The 11,460-nt window shown below is 44.8% G+C and overlaps 1 pseudogene; it reads right to left on the reverse strand.

Moving 5' to 3' along the window:
• Positions 1-9,848: 9,848 nt before the first annotated feature.
• On the reverse strand, positions 9,849-10,434 carry LOC147967866 (uncharacterized; annotated as a pseudogene).
• Positions 10,435-11,460: the final 1,026 nt, after the last annotated feature.

Raw genomic sequence — 11,460 nt, forward strand, 5'->3', positions numbered from 1 at the left:
GTGCAGGTCAAAGCCCAGGACACGTGAGCCTTGGACATGACGGGTGGCGGGACAACGAGGTGGCCGTGATTGGGGGCTACGGGGCGAAGGGGCCGATGCAGGGGACGCAACGGTAACCAGCGATATCGGCAAGGTAGGAACTAGAGGAGACGTAGCTCGGGACAAGCAAGGCTAAGGAAGTCACTGACCGGCGAGGCATAGAGGCTGGAGGAGGCGCAACATCTAGAGTGTCGTGGCCGGCGCGTCGCATGAAGAGACACCAACAACCATGGACACCAGAAAAAGAAGGTCGAAGGTCGTCGGCTCTGGAGCCGCACCAGCAATAGTCCAACCGCAAGGGCACAAGCATCCACCGCCCGCCGAACGCCAGATCGCAACCGCCGCCGAGGAGGCACCACCGGGACACATAAAAAACCAGAACCTTTTTGGGCCATGGCCACGGGTCAGGGGAAGGATGGACGCCGCCACATTGCCACCAAGAGTGGAAAAATCGGCTGAGGAGCCCTACCACCAACCGCCCGAGATCCTACGCCAGGAAGAGCAAGCGACAACGGCGAGTGGAAGGAATTTGATGGGTTCCTGCCGCCAGATCTAACGTGGGGCTTAGCGAGGAAGTGCCTCGGTGGTAGGCACATACGACACTGGTGGCCATGTGGATCAGGCGGGGGAAGGGAAGGTAGATAGACGGAGGCGTGCCGGCCCAGGGTGTGACTGCCGGCAGGGGAGATGGCCGGCAAGGAAGACATACGCGGAGGACGAGACTAGCAGTCGAGGCAATGTGAGGCGCCCCATCGCCTCCATCCTAGGAGCCGGTGCGGGCTTCGCCGGTCGCTCCTCTGAAGGCGGCAAGGTAGGAGGAGAGGCTCGGGAAGGGGATGTGGCGGCCGATGTTGAGTTCCCCTATCGCCGCTAAGATAAGAGGTTTATTAGTTTACAAAAAGATTGTTCTCGACATACGAAGCACATAGTTTTTTGTCAACAGTTAAGGCATTTCCAGCAACACTCAACTCTGAAAGTTTGTGGTAGTAGGATAGTCATGTTGCAAAATGCCAAGATATGTGAAAATATGAGATGGCATTAACATACTGTTGCCCCAATTCATACTTTGGAATTTAGTGGATGGCAATGATGCTATTCTTGGTCCAGGTATCCATTGTGGAATAAGCATAGTGGAAAACATTGTGATTGGGAACTATGTTTGTGGTTGGTGTTAAGTGCAAATATCACAAATATAAGGTTTAGCATCAACTTGACTTTGGTGTTACTGGTGTGACGTAGTGTAATGTTTTCTTAGCTTTCCCATTCATGCAATCTCGTTCAAGAAAACTACTTGTGTGTTTATGGTTTTGTCAGTCTTCTTTTTTTCAATGACACATGGACACCTAAATTTTCAACGATGAGCATTTCAGTTGGCTACTTGAAATCTTATGCTTTGTGCAGAGCGAGTGAGCAACTAATGGTTTTTCCTCCCATTCAGCCAGGAGATAAATGCTTTCTACACATACATCGGTAACAACAACGAAATCAGAGAGTACTGCTATTTGTGGCTCTTCTAAATCTTGTAACTGTACAGTATTCAGGTTTCATGTTATTAAAATATATTTGATGGGCTCATTTCTCCCTTTTTTATGAGTAAGCATATTTTGTTTTAGAAAACATGCACAAGAAGCGCCCGACTTTAAATTAATACAGCATAAACGGGCTAGAGTTAAGTAGTTTTAGAGTAATCACAAAAATAAGAGATACATCACGCAACTTATAGGGAGCACTAACAGAACAAAAGGTATAATAGTAGCTAAGGGCTTCTGGGGTTGGCGTGGAGATGCTTGATCTTGGTGAGAATGCGAGTCGGCGCCTCATAGTTCTTCCTCTTTCTGAGAGGATGCCATTGCAGAAATAGAAGAGACTATTTGTAACGCCCTCGATGTGGCTATAGCTCCCACGTGTCGAGGCACGACTTAGAGATATAACCGCATTGAAAGCAATGTCGCAAGTTAGGCAATCATCACAACATCTCATGTAATATATAGAATAAAAGGGGAGATACATAGTTGGCTTACACTCGCCACGTCACATCAAAGTACATAAATAACATACATCATCCAAACACTCATGGCCCGACTACGGCGCCAAAATAGAAGAAAACTCAACATGCGACACGGTCCCGATCAACCCAACTGGGCACCACTACTGATCATCAGGAAAAGACACATAGTAACGCTGAGAGTCCTCGTCGAACTCCCACTTGAGCTCGTACTCGTCACCTGGAGCGGAAACACCTGGACCTGCATCTGGTGTAGTAGGAATCTGTGAGCCACAGGGACTCAGCAATCTGGCACCCTCGCGACCAAGACTATTTAAGCTTATAGGAAGGGTAAGGCAAATATATGTGGAGCTGCAGCAAGCGACTAGCATATATGGTGGCTAAATTATTCGTAAAAGAGAGCGAGAAGAGAAAGCGAAGCGCGAGCGAGAAGCTAGAGGAAAAACCTGCGCAAGCATTACTCCAACACCGTGTCCACTTCCCGGGCTCCGCCGAGAAGAGGCCATCACGGCCACACACTCAGTTGATTCATTTTAGTTAAATTAATGTTCAAGTTATCTACAACCGAACATTAACAAATTCCCATCTGCCCATAACCGCGGGCACGGCTTTCGAAAGTTCAATCCCTGCAGGGGAGTCCCAACTTAGCCCATGACAAGCTCTCACGGTCAACGAAGGAATAGACCTCCTCCCGAGACATTCCGATCAGACTCGGTATCCCGGTACAACAAGACATTTCGACAGGTTAAAACAAGACCAACAACACCGCCCGAATGTGCCGACAAATCCCAATAGGAGCTGCACATATCTCTTTCTCAGGGCACACTCAGATTGTCCTAGGTACGGGTAGGCCAGCCCAGAGTTGCCCCTGGTGGCCACCGGCAGCTGACAGGTGGACCAACACTCAGAGGAGCACTGGCTCGGGGGGGTTTAAATAAGATGACCCTCGGGCTCCGGAAACCCAAGGGAAAAAGAGGCTAGGTGGCAAATGTTAAAACCAATGTTGGGCATTGCTGGAAAAGCTTTAATCAAGGCGAACTATCAAGGGGTTCCCATTATGACCCAACCGCGTAAGGAACGCAAAAATCCGGGAACATAACACCGATATGACGGAAACTAGGGCGGAAAGAGTGGAACAAATCACTAGGCGAGAGGCCGAGCCTTCCACCCCTTACCAAGTATATAGATGCATTAAGATAACATAGCAATATAATGATATCCCAACAAGTAAATAAAAGTTTCAACAAGGAACGCCTCCAATCTTCACCTGCAACTAGCAACGCTATAAGAAGGGCTGAGCAAAGCGGTAACATAGCCAATCAACGGTTTGCTAGGACATGGTGGGTTAGAGGGTTGACATGGCAATTGGGAGGCTGACAAGCAAAAGGTAGGCATCGTAGCATTGGCATAGCAAAAGAGCGAGCAAAGTAGCATAGCAAAGATAGTAGTGATTTCGAGGGTATAATCATCTTGCCTGCAAAGCTGTCAAAGTTGACTGGATCCTCAAAAGCAAACTCAACGGGCTCCTCGTTAGTGAACTCGTCTCCCGGTTCTACCCAAACAAGACAAACAAGCAACAAGGATACAATCAACCACGTGCAAACTCAAATAATAAGATGCAATGATGGTATGCTATGCGGGATGCGATGCGGGATGCAAAATGCAAGATATGACAGGAAATGCATGAACCTGGCCTCAACTTGGAAAACCAAGTGTTCCACTGGAAAGATGGGATGAAATCGCTTGAAAATGATATAAAGAACGCCGGAATCGGAGTTACGGTTTGGAAATGGCAAGCGATTCAAAATTGGCACCGGTCTGCGATTTACAGCAAGTAGGCCTCTAAATGCAACGAAATGAACATGCTACAGCACTCAAACATGACAACAAAATACATGGCAGGGAAGCATTCAAGATGCTTAACAAAAGACTAGCACTGAGCCACGTCCAATTCATCCACTAACAGGTTCAAACAAGTATGGCAAAAACGCAAATGGTAAACAGATCTCAGACTTAGTGAAATTAACACTTGTCTGAAATTCAGATCATGAAGCCCTCTTCGAAGCAACAAAACAACATGCTACAGGACCTGATTAAGATAAAGAAGAACATGACATGGAGCTACTAAACAATCTTAACAAAAGACCCTTAGTGACCTTGAGCCAAAAGGGATCACAAAATATACTAACAAGCACACGAACATAGCTAAAACACAATCAGTTTTCAGACTTAGTGAAAACTGAGACATGCTGAAATATAACTCACGAAGGCATGTAAACGAGCTCGATGCACTCACTACGGTGCAAGTCATGGCAAGGCAAGCATACATCCATTAAGAAGGCACAAAATTCAAGCTATACATGGCAAGAACAATAGCATAGCATGCACGGATCAACTACAACATCACCGGCAAAATTGCAAACGAGTTGACAATCTGCCCAGATTCACCATGAAGCCAAAGTAGAGCTCGATTGACTCAAGCTAGGGTGCCCTATAATTGCAAACAAAGGCATGGATGGATAGAGCATAATAAGATTAACAAAATTCCTTTACTGATCATCCTCAAAAGAGGCACGGATCACTAGGAAACAGCAAGAACATATGGCATCATGAACTAACCAATCCCAGACCTAGTGAAAACTACCAAGTCTCTGAAAACAGATTTCCCGGGTGCCTCACTTTGCAAGCTTGCACAAGTCACCACACACATCATAAAAATGCATGGGGTGCACCTCTGGAAAGATAACAAAATCCTTAACAAAACATATGTAGGACTCATGGGCATATCATGCACACAACAATCATGGCAAAAATGACAAAAGCCTAAGATGAACTAGCAGATCTGACAATTAACTCACGAAGCCTCCTTCTAACAGCATTTCGGGCATCAAGATGAACTCAAATGAAAATGATGCAATGGAATGAAATGATGTACTCATCGGGACGAACATTTTGATATACTATATGTCCAAATTGGAGCTACGGATGCGAAGATATCACAGGTCAAAGTAGGCATAAAATTACTGAGAGGAGAGGGAAAAGTCAACCCGAGATTAGGGTTTTTTTCAGATCTGAGATCTGCACGGATTTCGGAGATGGCCGGATCTACTGTTCACCACCGGAGAAGTAGAGGTGGCCGGAGCTCGGAGGAGGCCGGCCGGAGCTTGGGGAGGCGGCGAGGCCGAGGCGGCGGAGCCGGCCGGTGGCGGCGGAACGGCGGCGCTCGGCGCCGGGTCTGGCTCCGGTCGGCGGAGCGGCGAGCTCCAGGCGGCGGCGGTGGTGGTCCGCGGCGGCGCCGGCCACCGGAGCCGAGGGAGGCGGCGGCGATCGAGGCGGGGAGGAGCGGGGCGGCTCGGGCCCTCGGGGGCTCTCCCCGGGCTGAGCGGGCCGCGCGGGAGTGGCGGCGGTGAAGTGCCACGTGGCGGGCGGCGATAGGCGGCGGCGGATCCGGACGTTGTCCGGCTCGTCCGGACACGTCCGGCGGCGGCGGAGAGGGATTTTTAGGGTTCGAGAGGGGGAGAGAGATCCGAAAAACGGGGGGGGTCTATTTATAGACATAGAGGGAGCTAGGAGAGTCCAAATGAGGTGCGGTTTTCGGCCACGCGATCGTGATCGAACGCTCTAGGTGATGGAGCAGAGTTTGGTGGGTTTTGGGCCAAATTGGAGGGGTGTTGGGCTGCAACACACACGAGGCCTTTTCGGTCCCTCGGTTAACCGTTGGAGTATCAAACGAAGTCCAAATGATACGAAACTTGACAGGCGGTCTACCGGTAGTAAACCAAGGCCGCTTGGCAAGTCTCGGCCCAATCCGGAAATGTTTAATCCCCACATGCGAAAGAAAGCTAGAAATGACCACCGGAGGAGAACGAAGCGCCGGAATGCAAAACGGACAACGGGGAAAATGCTCGAATGCATGAGATGAACACGTATGCAAATGCAATGCACATGATGACATGATATGAGATGCATGACAACGAAAACAACACACGGAGACAAAGACCCGAACCCGAGAGAAATAAATATAACTTAACGCCGGAAACGGCAAGAGTTGGAGTACAAATTGGGAAAGTTATATCTGGGGCGTTACACTATCTAAGTTATTGGACAAGAATTTTTTTAACTTATTGACAACAATAAGCTCATAACGGGTCCTGCGGAACATGATTGCAAGATTGGTAGCAATAACATCTTTGCTAATAATATTTTACTAGACGGATTGGGCGCGCTTTGCTGCGCCATTGGTGTTGTTGAGATTCTTTAAAAGAATACTCGTTTTGTTTTAAAATATAAGGTGTATTACTTTTCTGAAAAGTCTAACCTCTTTAAGTTTGATACAATTTACGAAGAAATATATCAAAATTTGTAATATCAAATTGGTGTTATTAGATTCATCATTAACTGAATTTTTATAAATTTTTGGCTTAATATTGTGAATGTCGGTGTGTTTGGCTCTAAACTTGTTCAAAGTTAAAGAAATTTGACTGTCCAAAGAACTAATAATCCTTGTATTTTGGAACTGATGGAATATTTAGTTTGGCGGATGGGGAAAACGATGGGTGTGTTTCATGTTGATTTATAATGCGGTTATTTGGTGGGCCTTTCATGGTGTGATTTTGGGTTATGCGCTAATCAACTCATATTTTGGTGGGTAAATTTCTGCGTCGGTGGCTACATGTACTATATTGGTGCTATAGTATCATCACATGGTGTGGCGCCTCTTTTTTCTAGGTGGTAAGAGGGTGCACGGGGTTGATACGTTTTCCTAGTCGGTTGGTGTTGATTGATTTGAAAATCGGTGGCTCGATCAAAATCATAAACCAAATTCAAAATTGAATACCTCAATCGAATAAAAGCGCTTCAAAATTAGGGAATATGGTGAATTAAAATAATTAAATGGGAGAGCTCCTTGAGAAATTATTGACCCGGTCAAAATAAAGTGACCAAGTTCTAAAATGAAGACCTCAATTAATTATGAGGACTTGAAAATTATGAAGCATAGTATATAGTATAAAAGAATTGAATGTGAGCTTTGAGAAATTGTTGACTTGGTCAAAATCGGGCAACCCAATTCCAATTGAACACCTCAATTGATTGTGAGGCATTTTACCCCTAGGGAGCTTAATGATATACTAGAGGGGTGGGTGCACTTTGTTGCGCCGTTGGTGTTGTTGATATTCTTAAATTTTTTTACTCATTTTGTTTAAAATATAAGATGTATTACTTTTTTGAAAAGTCCAACCTCTTTAAGTGTGATCAAATATATCAATAAATATATCAAAATTCGTAATATCAAATTGGTGTGTTTAGATTGATCATGGAATGAATTTCCATAAATTTTTGGCTTAATATTGAGTATGTCGATATTTTTGGCTCTAAACTTGGTCAAAGTTAAAGAAATTTGACCTTTCCAAAGAATTAATACCCCTTGTATTTTGGAACAGATGGAATATTTAGTGTGACGGATGGCGAAGATGATGGAATGTGTTTTATGTTTATTTATAATGCAGTGATTTTGTGGGCATTTCATGGTGTGATTTTGTGTTATGCGCTAATCAACTCATACTTTTGTGGGTAAAATTCTACGTCGGTGACTACATGTACTATATTGGTGCTATAGTATCATCACATGATGACGCTTCTTTTTTCTAGGTGTAAGAAGGTGCATGGGGTTGATATGTTTTTCTAGCCTGTTGATGTTGATTGATTTGAAAAATCATTGGCTTGATCAAAATTGTAAACCAAATTTGAATTTGAATATCTCAATCGAACAAAAGAGCTTTAAAATTAGGGAGTATGGTGAATTAAAATAATTAAATGGGAGAGATCCCTGAGAATTTATTGATCCGGTCAAAATCAGGTGACCAATTCTAAATTGAAGACCTTAATTAATTGTGAGAACTTAACAATTACTCCCTCTGTCCTAAAATATAAGAACATTTTTGACACTATGCTAGTGTTAAAAACGTTCTTATATTTTGGGACGGAGAGAGTAGAAAGCATAGTATACAAGAATTGAATGGGAGCTTTGAGAAATTGCTGACCTAGTCAAAATCGGGTGACCAATTCCAATAGGACACCTCAATGGGAGCTTAGTGATATAGTAGATAGTAGAATTGGTGACCATATTCTTGTTGAAGTGAGTAATCATTTGTCGTCTCAAATCACAAGGCATGCCGGCACAGCGACGCAGCAGATGTAGATGAAGGGCATGCGGTGCAAGAGAGGTTTAGATGAAGGGCATGCAGATGAGTACCTGGCGCCTGCACGCTTCTTGATTTGGGCTGGTTCGAATCTGGCCCATTACCTACTGACAAAGGAAAAAGTGAAAAACAGCCAGTGGAGCTGGGGTTCGAACTCACTATCTCACGTATACAAACGAACGCGACAACCACCAGACCAACTTCGTATTGGTGTCCACTAACAGAAAACAGTTATAGTTATTGCTTTTAATAAAACGTTAACTTAAATATAAAACAACTTGAAAAGTTCATTGGTTTTGAAAAAGTTCACAAAAAATGAAAAAAAATCATAGATTTTCAGAAAAGTTCACAATTTTTTTTAAAAAAAGTTCATCTAATTCAAAAGAAGTTCATCCAAATTTGAAAAAGTTTATCAAATTTTCAAAAAAAGTTCAGTGAATTTGAAAAAAGTTCATTGAATTTGAAATAAAGTTCATTGAATTTGCAAAATAGTTCATCCATTTAAAAAATCAAAATTTGAAAAAAGTTCACCGATTTTGAAGAAATGTTCATGGAAGTTCATGGATTTCGTGAAAAAGGTTCATCAATTTTGAAGAAAAATCTTCATGGTTTTTTAAGAATCCACGCATTCAAAAAAGAGAAAAAGGGAAAAGCAAGGAAAAAAAATGAAAAACCGAATGCAAACGTCCAGAAGGGAAACCACGATGAAAGGACGAAATAACTAGCTGAAAATGAATGTTTTTCACAATGTGCTTGGATGGCTGAATGAATGCAAAAACAATGGGAAACGACATGACTAGTGCATCATGCACAGTGAGACATCGTATATTAAGTATAGGCTATCTATCCAATTAACGCTTCATTACTTTCTTAGAACTAAGTACTCAATTGATTATGAGCTCAGCCCCTGCAGTTGGCCAGCGTAGTGTCATCCAGCGGCCAAATTTCGTGTTTTGACCTTTTTGTGGTATAAAATCGAGATCCGACCCCGTTCGAAAAGAAATCGAGATCTGACCCTTTCGCTACCGCCAGGGAAGGGTCAGACAGGCTACCGCCAAGGTCCCTGTCGTAGGGTGCGACGGAGGGCGACGGCGGTCGTTTGCCCGAACTGATGTGGGTAAGTAGCCTACCGCCAGGGAACCTAGCGGTAGCCAGTCTGACCCTACCGTCAGGGTCCTTGGCGGTGGGGTCCTGTGTTTTATGGTTTCCAAGTTTAATTGTTTGCTTCTTTTCAAAAACAATACCACAGCAATGATATAGAACCTAAAAAACAGATCTCAAACAATTAAACTTGGGCATCACATACACATTAATAAAACTTTAGTGATTGTTTTATGGTTTAGGTTTTTACAAGTTTTAGTGATTATTTCTTTTGTAAAGTTTTATCACATAGTTTCATAGTTTCACAAAGAAAGCAAAATATGAGCTCACATATTAATAAAGGTTCCACATAGCAAATAGCAAATAGCAAATAGCAAATAGCAAATAGCAAATATCAAATAGTAAACTTGTCCACATAGTTCGGCAACCACAACTAACGCAAGTAGTTTTGCAATAAGCTTTCACAAAACCAACAAACGGTGCAACAAGTTCTTAAGACAAGTTTATAGAGCGGGTAAACATCCCCCCTCGTATGTTAGGTCTGGCGGTGGAGATAGATATGGCAGCGGATCCACCGGTTCAGGCGGAGGCGGACGCTGGTTGGCATCCGACCGTTCAAGCACTCCCACCTTGCCTTGCCCGCTAGAGTTTTCGCCTCCGCCCTTCCCCAGCTGATGATATCGAACGCCGATGCACTTGGGGGCGGCATCCTGGCCCTCTCGTCCGCATTGCTCTCGAAGTAGATCCTCCGGCCCAAATTGCGCAGCTCCCAGTTGGAGTGCTGCTTGACAGCTTCAATGGTCCCTTCTCGGCGGTTACGGGGGATAGTTAGATCTCCCTCCATCTCTGCAATCACTCTCTTTCACTCCTTCACACTCTGCGACCAACACACTTCACATCGTCGGAGATCCGCTCTGCCCTCTCATGCCACCGCACTGCCCTCGTCGCCTCTAGGACCTCGTCTGAGATAGATCCGGCTGGCTGCAGAAGCTCGGGGCAAGACTCGTACACGTAAGGAAGTGGCAAGGCGGACGGGTCGTGTTGGGGATGAATGGGCGATGGTTGCACCACAGTTGCAGACCTAAACATATGGATGCATAACAAAAGTCCATCATTAACTAAATAAAATACATATATCAAGTTGGGTCAAATGCAATATCATATCATATCATATTTACTCCAACCAAATCCACTACTTGCATCATATAAATTTTGTTTACTCCAATATTCATCATATCATAGATTTTGTTAACAAAAAAATTGAGAAATTGAGGGTTCAACATTTGTCAAAAAAATCTAAACCTAAACCTAGGGTTCATCAACTAGGGAGGGTTCCTCATATGGTCAAAAAACTGAACCTAGGGTTCATCAACTAAGTTCATCATGATGCAATCACCTAGGTTCATCATATTAACTAGGGTTCATCATATCAACTAGGGATCCTCATGATTTTGAACATAAACTTGAACATGAATGAACCTTTTTAGGCCACAAAAAAAGCGGATTGATTTGACTCAAATTAAATGGGGGATGGGAGGAGTTTACTTTCCTCTTTCCGGAGCCATCTCGATCCGCAAAATCCGTGAAGAAACGAAGAAGATCGGAGGGGGGAAGTGGAGGAGATGAGAAAAGGGGCGAGAGGAAGAAGAAGGCGGCTGGGTGGGTGGGGATAAGGGGGTGGGGTGGGTTGGGCAGGGCGGCTGGGTTTATAAATGCCCAAACCCTACCGCCAGGGCAGCCTGCGGTAGGGATAGACAACCTACCGCCATAGGGAACGTCGGTAGGGTCGGAGCATGCGTGTTAGGTTTCTATGACCAAAACAACCAGCGGCTCAGCGGTAGGGTTGCACACCTTACCGCCGGGGGTTTCGGCGGTAGGATCCGACCGCCAACATCCCTGGCAGTAGGGTGTGCAACCCTACCGCTGAGCCGCTGGCTGTTTTGGTCACAGGATGGGGTGTGGGGGGGGGAGGCACCCTACCGCTGGGTGGCATGGTGGTAGGCTGTACAAACCTACCGCCTTAGGGTCTGGCGGTAGGGTGGCCCAGAGTGCATTTTTTGCACCTCCTAACTTCTCTTGTCTTCAATTTTTGGCATGCAACAATTAAACACTTGT

This window comes from Triticum urartu, chromosome 5A, assembly GCF_056163025.1.
Source record: "Triticum urartu cultivar PI428250 chromosome 5A, HENAU_Tu73, whole genome shotgun sequence".
NCBI lineage: Eukaryota > Viridiplantae > Streptophyta > Magnoliopsida > Poales > Poaceae > Triticum > Triticum urartu.